Consider the following 24,236-nt stretch of genomic DNA (forward strand, 5'->3'; position numbering starts at 1 on the left):
GGAATCTAGACTTTAATTGGACTATTTCTTGTAGAGACAGATTTTCATTCGTAAACCTTTTAGTCTATTCCAATAAGTCTGACTGAGCCGTACAGACCAAGGGTCAGATTCACAAAAGGACTTAGGTATTTAGCTGCCACCTTAGGCACTAAATACCAGAATCAGGCCACTTTGGTATTCACAAAACCCCTGCTCAGCTTCCCCCAACTCCTTTTGGGTCCTAAACTTGCTCAGCACCTAAATTTTTGCAGTAAAAGTTCCCTAGGTATCTGTGTTTCTGCCTCTGAACATGTGCACTGCAGCCCCTAACTCAGGTTTTGGGAATCCCAGTGATTTTCTAAGCACCTAAAAGCTAGGCATGGTGACATTCAGCTTCACTAAGTCTAAGTTCCTTTGTGAATCTAGCCCCAAGTGCCTAATTCTTCCTTCACTTACACTAAGGGTTTATCTAAATTACCCGCCAGATTGACGGGCAGCAATCAATCCAGCGGGGGGGTCTAGACGCGATAAATCGAACGCCGAGTGCTCTCCCGTCGACTCAAGGGCAAGAGGCGCAGGCGGAGTTGACAGGAGAGCATCAGCTGTCGACTTACCGTAGTGAGTAGATCTAAGTACGTCAACTTCAGCTACATTATTCACATAGCTGAAGTTGTGTAACTCAGATCAATTTCCCCCCTCTCCCTTCCCCCCCAGCGTAGACCAGGCCTTAGTGTTCATCCTGAGTAACTTCTAGGGGTGGTCAGGTTTTTTTCATCAAAGTATTTTTTTCAATGAAAAATGGCTTTTTGACCAAAATGAAAATGTTTGCAGGAATTATTCATTTTGGTCAAAATTTTCTGATTTGTTTTTATGGAAAAATTGGGAAAAAATGTAAACATTTTCACTTTTCAGTAAAATATTTTGCATATGGTAAAAATAATTGGCTTTTGAAAAATGAAAATTTTAACTGAAAACCATAAATTGTAACTAAAACTGAAAATATTTCAATTTTTGGTTTCAGTTTTTTGTCCAAAAATGAAAAATTGTCATGGAAATTTTGAAAAACAAACCAAAACCAAAACTAAAAATTCCCTAACTAACAAAAACGCACATTAAAAAAATGAAATTCCTATGAATGATATTTGGCATTATTTAGCTAGCCCTGTAACATTGCTGAAGTCAATGGATTATGAAGGAATTCATCCTAAAGGTGTAAACAAGTATGTTTTTCCAAATCAAGGGTGCTAGCTTCAAAGAATTTGGGAAAATGGTGGTGTTTTAGAAAGTAAGCAACAAGTAACTTAAGTTTTAAAATAAGAAATATTTTTAACAAGGCTAAAACACATTTAATAATTATTTATTAAGGGAGACTTTTAATAATTATTTAGAGACAAGGCCCTACAGCCCTTGAGTTTACATGGTGTTCAGAACAGCATTCCGATCTGTAATTTAGCCCTTACATCTAAGGGCTGAGTCCCTGACTAACAGGAATCCAGATTACATGTAAAATATTTGCAGTTCATAGGTATCCATACCAATTCTAATCACAACAAGCTAATTCAACCCTCAGAGACACTTCCACAACTCTCACTGAAGTCAATATATGTATCTTGGGGCAGAATTTATCCCTCAGATATTTCCTCAGTGATGGATGTTACACAGAAAAGCAAACAAAAAAATTGCACCCGTCTGATGTTATATTTCTTTTCAATGACACCTCTTAAAGTATTGTTACAATTTTTGCTAACACATGCAATGATTCGCACAGATAATCTATTCATCACCTCACAATAAAACAGTATTTGCTTTAGACTGTGGCCCTAAGTGTTAAGTCTAATTTTGTCTTGGACATATCCAGGGACAGTATTATGAAACCTTAGTGGCTTCCTTGAGTATATTACACCTTTAAGAACTATTTTCTAATCCTTACTTTGAGTTTTACCCTTTTGAAATTACTGCTCCTTGTTTTCCTCCTTTTGAATAATGCTTCCTTCTAATTTTTTAACATCTGCACCATCTATCAGGCACAACTGCATCACCTACTGTCACCTCTTTTCCAAGTTGGAAAGTATCTATATAATTTCTCCTTATAGGACATGCCTTCTAACCTTACTATCCATTTCTCTTTTGTGCTGCTGTGACGTTATCCCTATCTCTTCTATAGTGAGGGGTCCAGAACTAAACAAAGTACTCGAGTTATGTTCTTGCAGCCAGTGGGACTATTTGGGTGATCTAGTGCTCCCCAACATGAACAAGGATTCCACAATTGAGTCCTTAAGATTTCCTCTACCCAGGAATAGCATGAGTGCACTTGCATAAGGGCCAGCTCCAGCCAATGGACATACTGTTGGCAAAAGTCAAGGTTCACTTTGGCCCCAATCATGCTCCCCAGGTAGTTCATTGCAGTTTTGTCAATATCTTCGGTGGAAGCAGGAGTGGACCTTCTATCTCCGAATTACTTTGTTTTCCCCCAGCCTGTTTCTCTTCCCCAAATGACACATTCTCATTATATTATTTTGTTGTAAATATAAGAAAAGGCTCCCTGTTGACATGAGTAACACAATTCTGAACAGAGAGTGCTGCTAGTCTTGTTTATTTGGTTTTATTGTTTGTTTTCAGTTGTACTGCTACTCCCCAGGACTTTTTTCTATGTATTATTCCTTGACTCATTTTGCTTGAACTCTGGAGGAGGTTCACTGGTCAAATGCGGCCCACAGATGTCAGTAATTTCCCTTGCAGTTTCCCTCATATACTTTCATCTTTAATACAGAGTTGTGACTCACTGAGACTACAGAAAAGGGCCGCCCAGGCCAAAATGGTACATTATATGCTGTAACCAGGAGCCTGCCTCACTGACAGCTGCTCCCTGCTCCATTTTATGCATATTAGAAATGTTTTCCAAAATTATGCACAAGGAAAGACTTAAATTGTGGTTGGTGAGGAGTCTCAGAAATGCTAACAGCATCAGGCAACTGGCAGTTGGTTCCAGTTGTAGGCAATGGCGGAGACAGCTCAGTACTATGACCAGCAGAAGTTGATCCCCTTATTGGACGTGTAGTTTCCTCCTTTTTAATCAGCCATGTTTTAAGTGATTTCATTTTAGCCCCTGAATATATCTGCTTTGTTCTGGCACTTCACTCAGGCACTACTCACTTAGTGAGACCAGCATAGCAGTATAGAATTACAAAACACACACAATACTTCTCTGGCAAACTGAATCATTTAGCTGGCCTCTTGGTTTTATGTAGTCACTGCATTCTTTGGAGAATAGTCAAGACTGTGGCAGAATGAAGAAAGGGAACAGACTACACCTGATCCATTGATTACACTGGAAAACAATTGCTTTTTATGTTTTGCATAGGTAACCCCCTGGGTTCCTCTCATACCCAGAGAGTCTGACAAGGAAAGGACTACAAATAAGATGGCAGCTGGTGGCCTTGTGATCCCAAGGCATGATGGGACTAGTGTCAGAGGCTGCAAAAAAAAACAGCCAAAGAATCATGGGATCAGTGACTTCTGGCCTCCCTTTCACTTTGTGAAAAAGAACATATGGAACTCATGAGGGAGGAGGGACAAAAGAAGAACAGATCAGTTAGGAGTCTCTGGGAGTCTGCCCCAAAGGAGTGGCAGTTGGCTGGACCTATCAGGACTCCCTAGATAAAGAGGGGATGAGAAGTCCTCGTGCACAGAGACAGAACAAGAGAATCAGTCAAGGGTGCTGGAACAATTTGTATAGTGGGGGTGCTGAGAGCCATTGAACCAAACTTTAAACTCTGTATATGATGGAAACCACTTCAAACAAGGGGAAGCAGCAGCACTCTTAGTTCCAGCACCTATGGGGTTACTAACCTACATGAGAGAAGGAGGGAAATGGCCAGGCTGGCTGCAGAAAGAGTGGGGAAAGCACAGACTGGAGAGCCTCGCCCTGGCACACATAATTCCTCAGAGGAGACCCTGCTTGCTAAGCCATTTCTCAGCCAGGGAAGAAAGGAGCCAGAGCCTGCTGCAAGAAGGACCTTTGACTGGCCCCAGCTCCCAAGTGCCAGCAGAAAGAAAGGGACTTCAAGCAACCAAGACCAACAGAGGACTGTACCCCTCCTGAACTGCAGAGAACAAACTCTGAGTTATCAGGGGACTGTCCCTTATACGATAGTTAGATGATGTAAAAGTGGTATTCAACAGCTATTATTTTTAAATCAGCCTCATTGCCCCATAAAAATGTTGTCTATGTCCCTGAACTATCAGTAGCTAATATAAAACCCATGCAAATGCTGGGGCAGCACAATATGGGGTCTATATAAATCACCCACTTTTCCATTTGAATGAGGTGCACACATTGTGGATACCCATTTTCTTGTCTGGAAGAGATTTCAGGTGTAATCAAACTGTAGATTTATGTAACAACAGATTAAGGCTGTGTCTATACTAGCATATTTTTCAGGACCCCATTGCTGCCACCACCACCATTGCACTAGATAGATCCACTAGTGGCAGCCCTCGTGGGAATGCCATAGACCGATACAGGGCCCAGGCCTTTTTATCATTGTGTTGTCTAACCCTGCTCAAAGCAGTTCTAAACAATGTGGTGGTAGAAATGCCAATGACCTGTCTACTTTAGGGCTCCCATCTTTGCTACCACTGGTGGAGCTGCATTAGCGGTAGGGCAAGAAGGGGGTTTCTTAAAACATGCTAGTATAGACAAGGCTTCTAAGGTGTCATATTTCTGTGTAACAATAAAAATAATGACACTGGACGGTGTGTTGAAATGTGGTAGTCCCTGGTCTGTTACAACAGTTCTAGGGAGCAAAACAAATCTTAAAAGTTCCTGCAACAGTTACATATTAGATTTGCCTCAGCTAATATAGGGTTACCATATTGAACAAATAAAAAAAGAGGACCCTCCATGGGGCCCTGGCCCCGCCCATTTCACACCCCCAGCCCCGCCCCAACTCCGCCCCTTTCCCGCCCCAACCCCGCCCTAACTCTGCCCCCTCCTCCCTCCCACTCCCAGCCACGCGAAAAGGGCTGCCTGAGCGCTACCGGCTTCGGGCAGCCCCCTTGCCTCCGGACCCTGCGCCACCAGAGCCCGGGAGGGGAAGTGCCCGGCTGGGGTCTGGAGGCAAGGGGGCTGCCTGAAGCCCATAGCGCTCGGGCAGCTCGGCTCTTAAACAGAGCCGAAGAGTCAGGGGAGGAGCAGAGCATCTGCAGGAGGGGAAGTGCCGCATTTTCCCGGACATGTTCGGCTTTTTGGCAATTCCCCCCTGGATGGGGGTTTGATTGCCGAAAAGCCGGACATGTCCGGGAAAAACCGGACGTATGGTAACCCTAAGCTAATATAACACTGGAATTTTCTCTATTGGTAAACATTTAGGGACAGAAATAAAGGTGTAGGGCTAAATACATTGCTGTTGTAACTCTACTGGAGTCAGTGGACTTGTGTCAGCAGAAAATTTTGCCTAGGGTTGGTTTGTCTTATGATTCTCACTGGCTTTTGTAAGGCAGTTAAGGAGGAGCCAAGTGCTTTGTTATGAAGGATGGAGGGGTGATTCTGAGCATATTTAGTGGGATTTTCGAGCACACTTCGTGGGCTTGTTTCCCTGACATTATTTTCAAGAACCTGATTTTCATATGAGACGAGGCAAAGTCAGAGGCCTGATTAAGAGGGGATGAAAATGATGGGATAACTTGATCATTTACACGCTAGGAGCGTGGGGCGGGTTTGTAGAAGTAAAAGCAATCAGCAGGAGGATGTGAGAGGTATGTGTCAGGCTGCTTTACCTTACACTTTCATACTCCACCCCCTGTTGTTTGATTTTTTCCTTCTACAAACCTGCCCTTCAGCTCCGTGGCATGTAAATTACATCAATTTACACTCCCAGGGACTCCCCCCATCTCTTTGCTAGCATGTAATTTATACCCCCACCATGTAACTCACACCACCTCTCAACTGGGCCCACGGACTCTGCTGTGGAGAGGGTGCAGCGTGGAAGGCCAGACAGGCTATTTACATGGCCACCAAAGATGAGTGAAATTAAAAAAAATTCTCTGAAGAATGTAAATTAGCCGCCACAGCTGCAGAGTACAGGAAACCTGTGGAGCTTTGGCGGCCAACATCCCCAGCAACTGTTTATTACTGAACTGAGCCCTTTAATAGCCTATTGTTCACAGTGCACCAATTATTAGGTAGATATGGGCTTCTGTGAGTTATAGCACACACATGTTCAGTGTATATACAAAGACACAAATAGAAATAAGTACACAGATAATGATGTACATATGGTAGAGAAATCAAATCTATCTAATTTCATAAGGACCATGCAGAATATAAAATGGACATAAAAGAAACTGAGCCTGTTAGGATACAACATCTGATTTTTATGATTAACTGTGGGGGCAAAAGGGAATGTATATGAGTATCTAAGAAAGTGCTGTGATCTGAAAGGATTGAAAATACATGCCTTAATGCTTCCCTTGCTAAGGGGAGCAGTGTAGTCTAGCAGTGAGAGCACTGGAGTTAGACTCAGGGGAACTGGGTTCTATCTCTGCTCTCACATGCTGGGTAACTTTGGGCAAGTCGCTTCAGTTCTTTGTGTCTCCGTTTTCCCTCTCACCCTTTGTGTGTCTTGCCTTCAGCTGAGCCCACAAAGTATAAGTTCTTCAGGGCAGAGACTCTCTCTTACAACAGTGTCTAGCACAGTGGGGCCCTGCTCTAGCACTACTGTCGTGCAAACACAACAACTTGCTGTAGTTTAAATCAGCAGTGTAATTCTGTTGAAGCCAATGGGGTTACATGGGTGGAAGCATGGGAGTCAGGTATAATAGGCCAAGTGAGGCTAGGGCTCCCTGGCACAGCCACCGCACCACCAGACGCCTGGGCTGTGGTGGCCCTGCCTGTGCTCCGTCTCTTCCTGTCCCTGCTCCACCCCTTCCACAAGGCCCCCTCCGCCTGCCACTGACTAGTGGATCCCTCCTTGGCTCCACTCCACCCCCGCCCTCTCTGGAGGTCCCTCCCACCCACCGTGTCCCTTCTCTGGTGGAAGCGAGCAGAAAATCAGGCTCAGATACTTTTCTAGTTTAAGGGTGGGATCCTCACCTTCGCTCCATCCCCTTTATCCCAATAAAAAGGCTGGAGCAAGGTAAAGAAGCCCTAAAAGCTCTGCTGTAAATGGCTTAAGGGAGGAATTTTCTGGTTCAGAACTGTGGAGACTGCTAGAGGCTGCCTCCCAAGGACCCCTTTGCAAACCCCAGTATAGAGGACAGGGCTGGAGGCCAGAGAGGTGTGTTGGGAGTGGCACTGCAACACACAGTGCTGGGGGAGGGAGGCTGCCCTCACTTAGGGTCCCAGGGCTGTCTCATTTATGCGGGTGACACTCCAGCCTAGGATTGGACGAAGGGTGCTGAAGTGGCTTAAAGACACAGTAACTCACTCTCCCCCTGGTCTGTGAGTTCTGTGCTGCAAGAGGCACCACACAGAAGCTCACCCTTAAGAAATCATATGAATTATTCACAACATAAATTAATACATGAAAAAATAAATAAAGCCCTAAATAGCTCCCAAAGAAAACTGAAGTATGTTGGCCTGATTCTCCTCTTGTGCCATGTTCAGTATTATTCCATGGAAGGCAATGGAGTTACTCCTGATTTACATTGATGTAGCAGGAGAATCGGGTCAATATAAAAGACAAAGCCATTACATATTTGACAGAGACAGTGGACTTATTTTCTGAATGTAGATAGCCACTGCTTTCTCACATGCAAAATTGCTCTGATGTTATGTAAAGCATTAGCCTTTGAAACCATGTAGATTCTGCTCCTGCAATCCCATTGGAAAGTCTGAGGTGTTCAGGTCCCCTATACAGTTCTGTATTTTGACAGGGAAGGGTGAGCCTCTGAGCCCTTCACAAAGATACAAAACACCACCTGAACCCTCCTATGGAGGAGAGGTAGGTTGCCTCAGCCCAACCATTTACACACATCATCAACAGAATTTTGAACAAAGTTCTAACAGCATTGCTGTGCAACCTTGTGGGATACAATAATGTTTTGTCTACACTAGCGCTTTTGTCAGCAAAACTTCTGTCGGTCAAGAGTGTGAAAAAACACACACCCCTCAACCGACATAAGTTTCACCAACAAAAGCACCAGTGTGGCCAGTGCTGTGTTGGCGGGAGACACTCTCCCACCAACATAGCTACTGCTGCTCATTGGGGGTGGTTTAATTATGCCGGTGGGAGAGCTCTCTGCCGCCAGCACAGTGTGGCTACACAGGAGACCTTACAGCTGCACAGCTGCAGCAGTACAGCTGTGCCACTGTAAGGTCCATAGTGTAGACATAGCCTTAGTTACATCTGGGCAACTCCACAGAACACACTTGGGTTGCACAGGTGTAACTGAGGCACAGTTTGGTCTGCAGAATCTTTATTCCTGCTGATGATGATGTGTGAGAAGGAAATAACCCAGCTTGACCTTCAGATCCCATTGGGAGCTTTCAGGGCTGGAAGTTATATAAAAAACAAAAAAACCCTCAACTTTTCCCTTGTGAGTCATTAATACGCGCACTTGCAGTGACATAGTCACACATGAGCTTATCTGAATCATGTCCAAACATTAGGATTCCTTGGAATGGTGTGGAGAAGCAACAGTCCTAAAGCAACAGTCCTGATCTAGTTGGAAGGGAGGGGGGGAATACTAAGTTTGGACTGCAAAAATTAACTATTTCATGTATATTTGCAACCTTCTGGGCAAACTGAGAGAACTGTTCCCTGGTGTTCAGCATGAATGCTGGGAATGAATTGGAATAGCATTCCAGTCCTGGTGGGGTATAGAAGTGCAGGGCCTAATCATGAAGCTGTTACTCACATGAGTAATCCTGGTGCATCCTTACAGTCTCCGCAATTTCCATCCATGTATATTATACTATCATTCCAGATGATAGGGTGACCAGATTTTTGGGTCTTTTTCTTATATAGGCTCCTATTACCCTCAGCCCCTGTCCCGATTTTTCACATTTGCTGTCTGGTCACTCTACCAGATGAGGGCCTGGTATCAGATGGGAGTAGCCTGCAATTCTACTGACATTGAGGGACTGACAAGGTATTGATGTTGTTGAAAGTTTGCTACACAAACACAGTGGAAAGCTTTGTGTTTGAGAGCTAGCTCTCAATTTTTGTGCTAAATCTCTTTCATTAGACCTGTGCAAAGAGCATACGCTCATGCTCATTGAAAGGAAATCATGTGACAGGGGTCTTAATTTATGGGGTTATTGCACTGAAAGTCTGAGCTAATCTAAAGTTAAATGGAGGGGGAAAGACCTCTGTTGATGCTACACCAAAGATGCACAGTTGAAATAACAATATGTCAAGAAATGCAACTGTTAAGGTTCCAGCAGCAACACTAACCTGGCTGGGCTGCTCGTGCTGTGTATTCTGTAGTTTACGTTTAAGCATATAAACAATTAATATATCGGGCTATATTTTGAACCAGAGAAGCAGGAATTGAAAGCAGTTCATGTGTTCAGTGGAGCTGATATAGCTGCTGAAGACTTAGACTTGCGTTGCCTGATGTGTGGTTTTAATTGTGCAAGCTACATGGCTCTTCCAGCCATCCTTCTTCCCTTACCCCCGCAACAGGGAAGTAGACGCTACTCCATATAAGCTGCTCTCACTTTGCTGCCTTGGGCATGAAGATTTCTTTTACTTGTTCTTATAGCCCAGTGACTAGCTCAGTTACTCCAGTTGGTAGTGAGTATGGATTTGCCTCTTAAGTTGCGCCCATTTCAACTAAGTACTTCTGAGTTTGCCTAAATTCAAGCACATGAGTAGTCCCACTGGAGTCATAACTTGCTGAAGGGGGGCCTACCTGCAAATTTACTCATCACATATCTAGGGACTATGACATTTTCTATTGTGCATGCTCACAACACAGTTTTCAAATGGCTGCCATACTCTGAAGAAAGCAGTTACTTTCAACGAATGCAAAGTCTTAAGTCTCAGTCAGGACTACGCCCAGGCCCAATTTAAGGATTTATTTTTCAGCTATATTTTCTGTAGAAAAACGTGTAGAGTGGGGAAAGTGTGTGTGCTAGTTTTTGTTTTCTCCTGTCCTATAACTGAAAAGGGCCGAAAGGATCATGCTCAAATGTTATAAAAAGAAAACAGTAATTGCCTTTAGGCAGCAACCAAGAATGGACAATTTCAGCCACAAATGTAACTTTTTCAGTAGGTTATGAGTGTGTGAAACCAGGCGATTATAATGGAAAATGTTTATAAATTTTAACTATCGCAGCCACTGCTATAATAACTTTATGAAACCATTATACCTGGAAGATCAAAGTGTAACGCACAGTTGAAGATATATTGTCCTTTAAAATAAACTTGTAAGACTTAAACCTGAGCATTTAGTGAAATGAAGAAAAAAATTAAAATAACACAAAAAATATAATTAAGATAATAAATGAAAGTCTTTTCTTTTCATCATTTCCACAAGCACTTTAAATATCTGCTGGAAATGATTATATAAGCAAAGGCTGGACTATATTAAAATAATGAAGAGTGAAGTTTTCACTGTGTTCCCATTTAATCATCACCTCACAACTTTACATTTTAATGTCTGACCTTAGGATATCCTCTTCCAGTATCACATTAAGAATGTTGAAAGGAAACAGGAAGGTCCACAAGTGACATAGTTTCCTCAGAAGAACAGTGGCTATCAGCCTAATGGAGTCTGAATTTTTCAGACAAAGAGCAGCAGTAGCTTACCCGTGACCAGATTTATCAAATGCTCACACAATACACCTCTTTCCTCTAATTAGCAGAGTTAACTTAAATGATGGGTGGTACTTTGTGTATCATGTTCATGAAAAAAAATTCTCCCACATGCTTTGACCAGTTCTATAAATAGTCTGGCATACTGTAAAGCCAAAACAAAGTCCATTTAGTGCTTTAAAAAAAGGACAGTAAAAAAAAACTAGAAACAAAGGCCAGCCAAAACATTAGAAACTGTATTTGACCCTTTGAATCTCAACTCTGGTTCAAAGCCCAGATTTGAAGCTAACTGCTGAAGTCATTAAGCTGACCGTATATGGCAAGTTTCTGGATGTCATTTCTGTAGCAAGAAGTTGAACATTACTAGATAGTGTGGAGGGAAGGGAAGGGCAATAGGAGAGAACCAGACCAGCTTGACTGCTGCATATGAAAAGTGTAAGATTTCCAGAAGGCTGGGGGAAAGGAAATAAAATGAGTGAAAATAGGAGATGAATTATTACATGAAATTCTTTCGTCAAACTGGCTGATGTTAAAATTCACATATTGAAGGTCATGAACATTACAATATTCAAGTAAGGGGGGGAAATAACCATCCCATATAGGAGCAAATCTAGTGGGAAATCTAGAATATTGCCTTAAAACGGTTCCAAATGTTAGAAATGTATTGTTTCAGACAAACCTACTTGCTTAAATATCACATGCATAAAATCAGTTTCATATGTCTGCTCATTTAGATGTAGATGAGGATACATATTGGAGAAAAACATGAGGAGAGGCATCATCTTCAACAGCCTCTATGTTTGGCTATAGATAAAAAGCAGCCAGTAAATTAAGTCGGATGTTCATGAACTTTTGCATGCATGGAGAGCTATGTTGTGACCTATGGATCACACTGTTTGAGCTCTGTAGCCTTTATGTCCAACTTTAAATTGACTTTTCTTCAGCACTATCAGGATGTTTGTATTACATTCATGGGACTCCCTCTGGTGTATAACTTAACACATGAAAATTCTTGGTTTATTCTTCATCAACGGCTTTCTCTAGCATGGTGGATATGGTGGCTGCTTTTGTGTCCGCACAGAAGGCGGCATATGTGTTGCTTGTGATTCCATTAACAATAAAAAGTAATGCTGGGCCTGATCACCCCCTCCTACAGTAAAACCCACAAATGAGGGTTGAGGGCCAGGGAACCTTCACAAGCTTCATCTTGTGATGTTTGTCTACTATTGCTCCACAGGTGTAAAAGGGCATTCTGAAGTGAACCCTGGAGCTCACCTACAAATGTGTGGAGGTGTTGTGTCCCCTGGCAGCCCCCTTTAAAAGTGGGTCTTAACACAGAGTGGGCTCTGTGGAAGAGGTAATACAGCCATAGATGCAAGACCAGAGAAGGGATGATACACATTTTTCCTGTTCACCATTATGGGGCCACCCAGTGCCTGCCCCTCTCCCTCCCACATGCAGATCCTGACCCCACAGAAACCTCACTGTGAGGTCCTAGAAAGGTGTGAGAGAAGAAGCTATAAAGATGGATGATCCCCTGACTTCTTTGTGGGAGGGGTAAGAGCTGCATCTGAGGTTTCCCCTCCTTATGCAGGTCAGAGGTGCTATCTAGTCCTGGCCTAATAGCTGATTTTCTCAGTGAGAGAGGACTTATTTTTGAAAAACATAAACATGTAGTGAAAGTTAATGTGGCCTCCGACTAGGTTTAGCAACCCACACATGGGTGTTCTGGGAGTTCTAATTGTATCTTGTTTAACTTGGCCATTTAAATGGCTGATTATTGTCTAAATGTATAATATGCTTACTTTACTTGTTAACTTAATGTACAATGTTATATTCATTAAGAATTATTGTATATTCCCAGAGGAATAATGATTGGCTGCATGCCTCAGAAACTATTCACTTTCCAACCCCCACACTGAATGGGGCAGGGGGCCTGTGGATCCATGCTTCATTCATTACACACCATCCAGCTTTTGCCATGCATGAAACGGGATCTCCAGATCTCAACTTCATTCACTGCACAGCCATGCATTATTCACCATTCATTATGTGCAATGAATGAGGCAAGGGTCCTGTGGTGGTGATGTGGGGGAGGAGAGTATGTGATCTTGTAATGAAAGCCTTTTTTGTAATGTATAGACAGTGGTGGAGCCAAGATAAGGATGCATGGGCAAGCTTAACTTTGGTATTTCCTGACATTTGTTTGCTTCGGTTTGCAATCTTACCAGTCTCTTTTGTATGGAATTGCCTAGGTTCTTCTTCTTCTTCTTCTTCTTCTTCTTTTTTTTTAAAAGAGATAAAACAAAGAATTCCATTATTGGCTAGACAACAGTTTAGTGTGCCATTCTGCACAATATATGCACTCAACAATGCAAGGGCTCCTGCAAAAGCAGCTTTACATAATGTATGGAAGAAACAGTGCTCCTTTAGAGTCATCTCTCCTTTCATGAACATATTGAGTAGATATGTAACTTCAGATATCCTATGGAATGATGCAGGGCTTCAAAAACACCCCCTTCTCCCTCCCCCCTGATATATAGGCTTGGAATGATTAGACTTTTATCAGTTAAATGTCAGTAAATAAAATAGGAAATAAGTCTCTCTTGGCTAGTTTATGGACTTTGGAGGTGAGATCAGGGGCAGCGACACAGGTCTGGTGACTAATGTGCAAGGGAGGAGTCCAGGAGGAAGATCCAGCCAATGAGAGTGAACATATTGGGACTCTTTAATTTAAAGAGAAGACGTGATAAAGGTATGCTGAATAATTAGGCTTGGAAAGATTCCATTTTTATTGGTAAATGTCGGTAAACATCAATTTCAACATACACACACAAACCGACAAACAAATATTTCCATCAGTCATAATCAAAATTGATAGATAAGCAAAGTAAGAAAAATGCTGAATGAGATCTTATCAGAGTTTGATTTGAAGATATTTATTTTGTATATTTTGACGTGATGTTGTCAATTTGTGTTTTAACAGTGATAAAGCTTTAACTTTTTGAATCTCAATCACTTCTGTCATTAAATAATTGTTGTCTCAACCTTCTATTGTGTGACCATCCCTGTAATTGCACACAACTATGAAAATTTAAATCCATCAAAATCTAAAAAAATGCTTACAGATAAACATTATTATCTGTTGAAATGACAGATAAATAAATAATAAAAATTGAATTCTGCCTTATATTTTATATCTGCCTGCTAATTAAAAATGAAATTCACTGTAAAACCTTATAAAAACATAGTGTGCAGAATCCCTTATTAATCTGACAGCTCAAAACTAATTTTCTTGAAACCCGTAAAAAAAAGCACATCTACTACCTTAGGATGACGTCCCTGCCAAATTTAGAGTTTTTACCATCTCCCACTTAGGCAATGTTACTGTTCTAAAAAAAAAAAAAGTGACAAGTAATTTTTGTAATGCTGAAAGAGTTGTTTCACTCTTCCTTTTTGAAAAAAGGCTTAACTAAGTTTGCTTAGACTTTTCAAAGCAATTCATTCCTCAGCTGAGAGAGCTTGCCAAATTTTAGCCCCAAAGGTAACAGTTTGACAAAGTTATATCTGAAAAATAGCCTTTAGAATGAAAACTCTTGTGTAACCTTGTCTAGAAGCTTTGCTATATGCTGCACCTCTAATCAGAATGGCTGCTCTAAAGAAGAGCAAATAGCTACATATTTTACCTTGCGTTACACTCTGTAGACATCCTCTCTGATGTAAATACAATGCAAATAAACATAATACACATTTTATTTTCAATTATTAGAGATAACCATGCACAGCTTATCCAGTTTCACTTTATTTTTGGCCTACCAAAGTTTTGCAGTCATCCCTAATTCATTAAAAGGAAAACATTTATTAAATTGTGGTCCCATGCCCTTTCTCTCTTTCTGAAAATGATTCGGGTCAGAAGAGAGACCATTTTGCCTCTGTGTGACTGCTGTTTTCTCAAAATTATGACAATGTTAACAATTCTGGCTGCTAAACATAATTTAGTTATTTTTCAGAGTATGCAGGAGAATAGCTCTGTTAAAGACAGGCAGTGTCATTCAGAGGACCACACCCAAGACTGAGTTGCAGGAGCTTTTAAATTCTAAACTGACCTTTGCAATTGACTTACTATTTGATGACCTTAGGCAAGTCACTTAATTTCTGTAGCTTTTTTTTTTTTTTTAAATTCACATCAGTGGTAGCACAGGTTTAGTTCTACTGGTGTTAGTGACGTTGGGAATCCTAGCACAGACAGGATGCTGCTATTTTAGGCATTGTGGGTAAAGTTTTAAAAAGTGCCTAAGTCCCATTTTTAAAAGAGATTTAGGCACTTGGGGGCAGGTATTTAGGTACCTAGTGGGATTTTCAAAAGCAGCTGGGGTTCCTAAACCTATGGAAATTGGGCTTTTGAAAATTCCAGTCAGCACCTAAATGCCTTTTAAAAATCTGACCCTTAGGCGCTTCAGTCACACTGACGTTTAATGAATGCCTAAGTCACTTTTGAAAATTTGACTTAGACTCCTAAGTGACCTAGGCACTACTGAAATTGTTACCTTGTGTCTAACTTTGCTCATAGCAGTTCTGATTGTCATGGCGCTTAAAATGGTGATGGCAAGAGATGGCCCACCTCCACTAGGGCTTAGACTGTAAGCTCTTTGGGTCAGGGACCATATCTTCTGTGTTTGTACAGCCCCCAACACAATGGGGTCTGGGTCCATAACTGGGGCTCCAAGGTGCTACTACAGTATAAATAATTTGGGCTCCCAAAGCCGCTAACACTTGTGGGGGCAGTAACTGTGTTTGTGATGGTGGGAAATAGTTGCAAACATTCCCTAGCCTAGACTAAACTTGCGTATCTCGGCTTTGCCAGCTATAAAATAATAATACTCTCCGATTTGGCAGGGGTGCTGTGAGGATTATTAGTTCATGTCTCTTCAGCCTTTTGAAAATGCAAAGCGCTATGTAAGTGTTATTACTGAGGGGCTGACATCTGTGAAATACAGAGTGTATTTTGAATTCTAATTTTAAACCGGAGAACCAAGTAAGCAAAAGCTGACCATGTGTTAAAAACACTTGAAGTCCTTTCTCTTGTAACTGTTTATCTACATTTTTAAAACTATGTTTACATTGTAGTAACAGCTGTGTTTAAAGGGGACATGACAGGGCAGACTAATTTGTAAAGCTAAACTTGATTCTGAAGGAAAAAAAGCTAATGTTTGAAAAAACACTTCAAAAGAGGGCAAAAATGATTAAAATAGACACAACCATTTGTTTAAACTATGACTTTCTCAAGAAAAACCAGCCTAATGTAAACTGGCCTATCCATGGTCCAAGCAGCTGTTCTGTGTAGCTCTTATACAAAACCCTCATTTCAGGGAGGGGGAAAACATGAAGACATAACAGGTCATTTCTCAATGAAGGAGCCAAACTAAGGATCTGATTAACAATGAAATGGCCATATGCAGGTAAGGCTTTGTAAGGCCCTGAAAAGAAGGACACAATTCCTTTGACCTATTTACCCTCAGCAATGGCTTTACCATGGTTGCTGATCCAGTGTTAGCCACAGCTTGTTTTTCTTTACACTTTACACATATTTACATTTACACAGTTACACAGCCCGTATTCAGCACTGGTTGAGCTAAACTGAAATGGCTCTATTTCATACTGGAGTCATATTTTAGGGTTTTTCTACTGTCCATCACCAGAATATTGACACACTTCCCAAGTAACGACAGGTTTCAGAGTAGCAGCCGTGTTAGTCTGTATCCACAAAAAGAACAGGAGTACTTGTGGCACCTTAGAGACTAACAGATTTATTAGAGCATAAGCTTTCGTGGACTACAGCTTACTTCCCAAGTAAATTAAAGATGCACATCTCTAGGGAACTTCAGCAAGTTTTCTGCTCTTTCCCCCTTCTTGGGCATGGCGTGAGGAATATTTTTTAAAAAATCATTCTATCATTTATGGGGAAAATGCTTGTCAAACAAGAAGTTCTTGCAACATGCCCTACCGGAGGTCAGATTAGATTAGCCTGACTGGTCATTCTAATGCCCTTCAATAGAGTATGTTTCATCTTCCTTCGATAGAATGTTTCGATAGAATGTTTGTTTTATCTTCCTTCAATAGAGAATGTTTTATCACTTCCTTCACCTGAGGCTTTTTAAGCTACATTGTAAACCAGGATTGCAGCTGGTTAGATGAACCAGATGGTGATGTGATCACTGACTCAGGTGGGTCCTTAAGCTTTTTAAGATCAGGAGCAAAGGCTTGAACAGACAATAGAAGTGGACTGGGGTACAATGGAGGAGTAGATCACAGAAGATGTGTTCATGGCAACCCATCCTATTTGCTTCCACATTTAGTTCCAGTTAACAATTATAGTAATCTAGTCTGGAGGTAATAAATGCATGTATCACTGTGGCCAGATCCTCATCCAGGAGGTAGGGGTGGAACTTCCTAGCAGTCTGGAGATGGAAAAAGGCTGTGTTCACTGTGGATGTTGAGCTTCTAATCTTAGGGATGAGTCAAACAGGACCTAGAAGCCTTGCACCACTTTGACAAATGGGGAAGGGGAAGGATCCATTTGATTGAAAGAGAAAAGAATTTTTTTCTCCTCCTAACCAATATCACTTAGGTCTTGCCTCGTTTGAGCATGAGCTAGCTGCCCTCCAAGAGATGATCTCTTATAGGGGCCACCTCAGTGTTGTTGCTAGTTTCAGCTGTGGAAAACAGGGCTGCCCAGAGGTGGGGGGGCAAGTGGGGCAATTTGCCCCAGACCCCGGGCTCCACAGGGGCCCCCACGAGAATATAGTATTCTATGGTATTGCAACTTTTTTTTATGGAAGGGGCCCCCAAAATTGCTTTGCCCCAGGCCCCCTGAATCCTTTGGGTGGCCCTGGTGGAAAATGATACGTACAGAGCGCTGTCATTGGCATATTGGTGGCAGTGATGCTTATGGCATCTCACCAACTTCCCAGTGGTCTTATGTCGATGTTGAAGAAGGGAGGCCAGATGGATCTCTGTGGGACGCTTTTGGTGAGCGCTTTTGAGGAGGAGGAGCAGTTACCCATCCCCACGGTCCTGTGGGTGGGTGGTTTACCCACAAAAACATTGTGAACAGATGCTTTTCCCATCTTACTTTCAAACATAGTCTACACCTCAAGTAAAGTCTAAATTCGTCCTCTTCCTGAGGTTTGATTTTTTATTAAAAAAGAAATGTATTAGCAAATTAACAATAAAATAACAAAATTCATCTCAGACCTTCTCCCTCTATGTTTAGCTGCTCCTAGAGTTCCCCTGGACTGCTCAGCTGGCACCTTGGGTCCTGTCTTTCTCTCTCTAGACAGCTACTCCCACTTCTTTTATATCAAGGAATGGGCCGACAAGCTGCCTGCTTTAGTGAATCAGCAGAACCTCCTTAACATTCCTAGCAATATTAACATTTGCTAACCGGGTGGGTGTTTCCGGCAAACACTGGTAGCCTGTTACAGGGATGTTAAAATATAACGGATTTAAGTGTGTGTGTAGTAAAACGGCTTTGGCAGTCCATAACCTGGATTACCTGGAGGGATAGCCCTGATCTTCATCTGGATGGTGAGGGTGGCTGGACCATATGTAAGGCTAAGATTTTGTCATGGTTATTTTTAGTAACAGTCACAGACAGGTCACAGGCAATACACCAAAATTCACTGAAGCCGTGACCTGTCTATGACTTTTGCTGCTGTGGCTCTATGGTTTCCCCCACCCCATGGTGGCTGAGAGCTACAAGATTCTCCTGCTTCCTTCCCCGCTGCAAGGCTGTCCCCAGGGCCCCTGGGGAGGCTGTCACCTGTCGCTGGAACGCTGCTGGGGCCCCACTGGCTGCCAGCTCCAGTCCCGTAGACCCAAGGGGTGAAGCAGAAATGTCACAGAGGTCTCTGGAAGTCATAGCTTCCGTGACCTCCGTGACATAAATGTAGCCTTTACCATGAGGCCGGACAGCTGATGATATCCCCAAAGTCCACTTCTAGGCTGAAGATCAGATCCAGCGTGTGTCTACCTGAGTGTGTGGGTCCAGAGATGGGCTGTGTGAAACCTATGGTTTCCATGTGGAATAGAAGAATGGATGCTAATGTATTCTTGGCATTCTATATGTAGAAGTTATGGTCACTGAGGATAGTAAATCTGGGGGATTCCAATGCCAGGCTGGGCAATAGCTCTGTGAGTTCCTCTAGGAAATCAACAGGGTCTTTGCATTCAGCTCTACAGACCACTAAAAGTCCTTGATTCTTTTTGGCCTTTACATCACAGGTCTTGTGGATGCAATTAAAGGTTTTGTTTTCTGGGTTTTGCAGTGTTGTCATGGTTACCAGGCTAACTGCACCTCTCACCCTTCTGATCTCTTTGATTACACCTCTCTCAGGCCTGGAGCTGTCACCTCTCTCTTGGGATGGAAAGCTGTGATTCTCCCCGTTGTCAGACCAGGCCCTGGGTTGCAGTCCCTATGCATCAACTATGATCACCACAGAAAGTCTCACTTATGTCCAGACCATGCAAGTCTGTTCCTGCTTGGAGCAATGACAGGGTTTAATACAGCGACCAAACAGCCTTCTTCAAGCAAAGTGTTATTTATGTAGAACAAAAACATTTAAAAGAACACAGCTCTTCAAACAATAAACCAGTCTATGTGCATACCTGCATCTCCTTAGGGCTTACTGTCCCCTGGATCTGGGAAGACCCAACTCCTTCAGAATCCCTCAGCAGCTTCTGACAATTGAATCCCTTTCTTCTCCCGAGAAGGATTTTTTAACTATTTAGTATTTGTGTATTTTGATTTATTTATGTGTTATTTTTTATCTCCAAGCTCCCAATTTTGTCAAAACAAGACTTGCAAACAAGACTTGCTTCAAGGATCCTGTATCCTAACATTTTGCTCCATTCATTGTCTTTCAAATATGTACCTGGATGTTTTTAATCCGAGAAGCTATTCTGTTTCCTTCATGCACAGACCCCATTGAATTCAAATAGTATTATAGCCATATAATAAGTATTCCGTCACCCCCCATATAAGTTTAATAGATACATTCATACAAGAAATTCTAATAATCCACCATAATTATACAGGAAGTTTACCTGACTGACCAGATCACTTACAAGATTCATGCCATTATTCCATATGAACATTCTTAGATTATTACATAACATCTCCACAGGGGTCATCTGCACCTGAGTTTTGAAGGGAACAGGATTGCTACTCTCCTGCCTCTTTTCTCTTTGCCTCATTACAGGATCTTTTCTAGGTTTGTGTTGAATTGAGTGGCCCTTACGGGCTACACCTCTCACTTGAACTGAGAACATTTTGCTGAGAAATCAGTTCAACTAGCCAGATGGCATCAAACTTGGGCACTGGGAACAAAATAGAAGGTTTAGTATGTAACATTTCAAGGGTCTTTTAAAAATGTCTGACTTCCAGAAGTGCAGACCTCTGATAACAAGAAGTGAACATGCTGAGTGACAAGTGCCTTTCAAGGAAGGTGCCCTATTTTATCTATTTCCTCATTTGCCATTCCAGTATAACTGATGGATGCTGTTTCCCTATGTCTGAATGTGGCTGCTCGCTGGGATGGCAGCAGGTTGTTTCCCAGTGCACAATGTGATTTCACAATTACCTGAAAATGAAAAGGAATAGACTCGGTGCCAAAATCACCCCTTGCGTAAGCAGTCATTAGAGTGATACCAAGGCTGCATTTGTACCACTATGTGAGTAACATTTGCTGAATATAGAAAATAGCCAGTGGGCCTGATTCACCACATCCTTGTACTTTGTGTCACCATTTATGCCAGAGCAAAGAGGGTGTAAAATGCTAGTGTCTGGGTAAATGAGTGAAAAGTTCTGATTCTGTCTCGGAAATCTGCACAGTCTTCCTCAGAATCATGTGACGCTCTCAAGTATTAAAAGGTGACAGGTTTCAGAGTGGTAGCCGTGTTAGTCTGTGTCAGCTTGATAGAGATCCTGTAGGTGTTTGTCTCTGTCTGAGGGATTGGAGCAAACGTGGTTATATCTTAGGGCTTGGCTGTAGACAATGGATCGAGTGGTGTGGTCTGGATGGAAGCTGGAGGCATGTAGGTAAGTGTAGAGGTCAGTAGGTTTCCGGTGTAGGTTTCCATCACCTACAGCCTCCAACTAAAACCTCTCCAGTGCATCATCAAGGATCTACGACCTATTCTGAAGGACGATCCCTCACTCTCACAGGCCTTGGAAGACAGGCCAGTCCTCGCTTACAGACAGCCTCCCAACATGAAGCAAATACTCACCAGCAACTACACACCACACAACAAAAACACTAACCCAGGAACCAACCCCTGCAACAAACCCTGTTGCCAACTCTATCCGCATATCTATTCAAGGGACACACTCATAGGACCTAACCACATCAGCCACACCATCAGGGGCTTGTTCACCTGCACATCTACCAATGTGATATATGCCATCATGTGCCAACAATGCCCCTCTGCCATGTACATTGGCCAAACCAGACAGTCTCTCCGCAAAAGAATAAAAGGACACAAATCAGACATCAAGAATTGTAACATTCAAAGACCAATAGGAGAACACCTTAATCTTCCTGGACACTCAATAACAGACTTAGAAGTGGCAATTCTTCAACAAAAAAACTTCAAAAACAGACTCCAATGAGAAACTGCAGACCTGGAATTAATTTGCAAACTGGACACCATCAAATTAGTCCTGAATAACGACTGTGAGTGGATGGGTCATTACAAAAAGTAATTTTTCCTCTGCTGATACTCACACCATCTTGTCAGCTGTTGAGAATAGGCCACTTCCACCTTAATTGAATTGGCCTTGTTAGCATTGACGCCCCCCCCCCCCTTGATAAGGCAACTCCCATCTTTTCATGTGCCATAATATATATTCTGCTTACTGTGTTTTTCACTCCATGCATCTCATGAAGTGGGCTGTAGCCCATGAAAGCTTATGCCCAAATAAATTTGTTTGTCTCTAAGGTGCCACAAGGACTCCTCATTGTTTTTGCTCAAGTATTAAAGTACATCAAACTATTATATGGAGAAACATTTTTTCTCCCGAATTTACATCACGGTAGTCTATTATGGTTTATATTGTGGTGCTCCCCAAAAGTCTCAACTGCGGATCGGCGCCTGTTGTGTTAATCCCTATACCTGAAAAGATGATCCCTGCCCCAAAGAAATAGGGCCTGATTCACTAAGGCCCCTCTACACTGATCTGGCCCTATAAAGGTGACTTAGAATGGGTCGACTCCACTTTAAGGATCCTTTACTGTGTCAGAGTGGGGTAAAGGGGCCATAGTGTAAATGAGAATAAGATTGTCATAACTATAAAGGGAAGGGTAACAGCCCTCCTGTGTACAACACTATAAAATCCCTCCTGGCCAGAGACTCCAAAATCCTTTTATCTGTAAAGGGTTAAGAAGCTCAGGTAACCTGGCTGACACCTGACCCAAAGGACCAATAAGGGGACAAGATACTTTCAAATCTTGGTGGGGGGAAGGCTTTTGTTTGTGCTCTTTGTTTTGGTGGGAGTTCACTCTTGGGACTAAGAGGGACCAGACATCAATCCATGCTCTCCAAATCTTTCTGAACAAGTCTGTCATATTTCAAACTTGTAAGTACAGCCAGGCAAGGCATGTTAGTTTTATTTTTGTTTTCTCAACTTGTAAATGTACCTTTTGCTAGGGTGTTTACCTCTGTTTGCTGTAACTTTGAACCTAAGGCTAGATGGGGATTCTTCTGGGCTCTTTAAGTTTGATTACCCTGTAAAGTTATTTTCCATCCTGATTTTACAAAGATGATTTTTACCTTTTTCTTTAATTAAAAGCCTTCTTTTTAAGAACCTGATTGATTCTCCTTGTTTTAAGATCCAAGGGGTTTGGATCTGTATTCACCAGGGAATTGGTAAAGAGTCTCTCAAGGCTACCCAAGGAAGGGAATTAGCACTTTGGGAGTGGTGGCAGCGGACCAGATCTAAGCTGGTAGTTAAGCTTAGAAATTTTCATGCAGGCCCCCACATCTGTACCCTAAAGTTCAGAGTGGGGAAGGAGCCTTGACAAAGATAGACACTATATATTATATAACATATCTCTTAACTGTGAAGTGCCACTAAAGATGGGAAACAGGAACTGATGGACATCCCTGTCATCTCTCCCTTTCTCCCTTCTAGCTACAGTGGGCCTGATTCTTCCCTAGCTTGAAGCTTGACCAGCCATTTATACCTGTGCAAATTGGGTGTACAATGTTATTTCACTCCATATGTAAATCAGTTAAAGATACTGTCTGTCATTGAATCCATGAATCACCTTTTCATGAATGTGCATCAAAAAAGGGCTTGTTACTGCATGTTACAACTAATAAAATCTAATAAAAACTCAATTGAAACAAACAAAAAAAGAGTAATTTTCTATAAGATAAACACCAAAAATACAAAATATGCCATTCTTGCCATAAGGAAATTTATTTGTGGAAGGACTGGTTAAACTTAAAGATTTCCCTCTGGGAGCACAGAAAGCAGGGCTTTCCACTTCAGTCTTTGTACAGAATTCAAAGGAAAATATTTTTTAAAACCCAGTCAAAATTTTTTGTTTCTGTAACATTAAAAACTATCTGATTTCGCTATATGATTTTCCTTATATGGATTCAAATGGACAGATTTAATATTGTCATATAGGTTTCCTAGATGCCAAAGATGAGTCTGAACTTGCATTACTTGTGTGCTCATAACGCCTCCCATCGATTTCAGTGAGAGGTTAAAGTGTGCAAGTAACGGAGGACTAAACTTATTAAAATAACCATCTAACTCTGTGTGCATTTATTTATATAATATGAATATCTGGATTATATTGGTTTCGTTTTTTGTAATAAATTTTTTAAGAGTGAAAATAGTCTTCCCAGCATGAGAAGTGTTTCATTTGACTTTAGATTTGAGCCCAAATAGGAAACAGAATATTTGTGGCATGATATTTAATGTAGTGTGTCCTGTTTTCCAGATGCATACATCTGGTCTTTAATGGCCATTTTATCAGGACTGCATCATTTCATGTTGGTTCTTTCACCACAAATATTTGATTGTAATGAGATCTGACCATGGGATGTGTCATCCTTGCTGCTAAATATAAAGGAACTTGGATTTACAATTTCTATCTTCAAGGCATCATATCTTCTGTTTGGGATTATAATTTTGTCATGACAAGACATTGCTGACAAGATTTTGTGCAATGATAACCAAATGTCCTGTGAACAGTCCAGTAGTTACACTAGGAAACTGGGAGTCGAGACTGTCTGGCTCCATTCCCACTTCACAAACTGACTTGCTGTGTGACCTTGGGCAAGTTGTTTAGGCTGGGATTTCCAATGGGATTTAGGTACCTAACTCCCAATGAAAGTCAACCTAAATCCTTTGTCTCAGCCTGAACCTTTCTATGCCTCCAATTATCCACCTGAAAATGGGAATAATGTTTGTAAAGCTCC

The sequence above is a fragment of the Malaclemys terrapin genome, chromosome 1, assembly GCF_027887155.1.
Source record: "Malaclemys terrapin pileata isolate rMalTer1 chromosome 1, rMalTer1.hap1, whole genome shotgun sequence".
In the NCBI taxonomy this organism is placed as follows: Eukaryota; Metazoa; Chordata; order Testudines; family Emydidae; genus Malaclemys; species Malaclemys terrapin.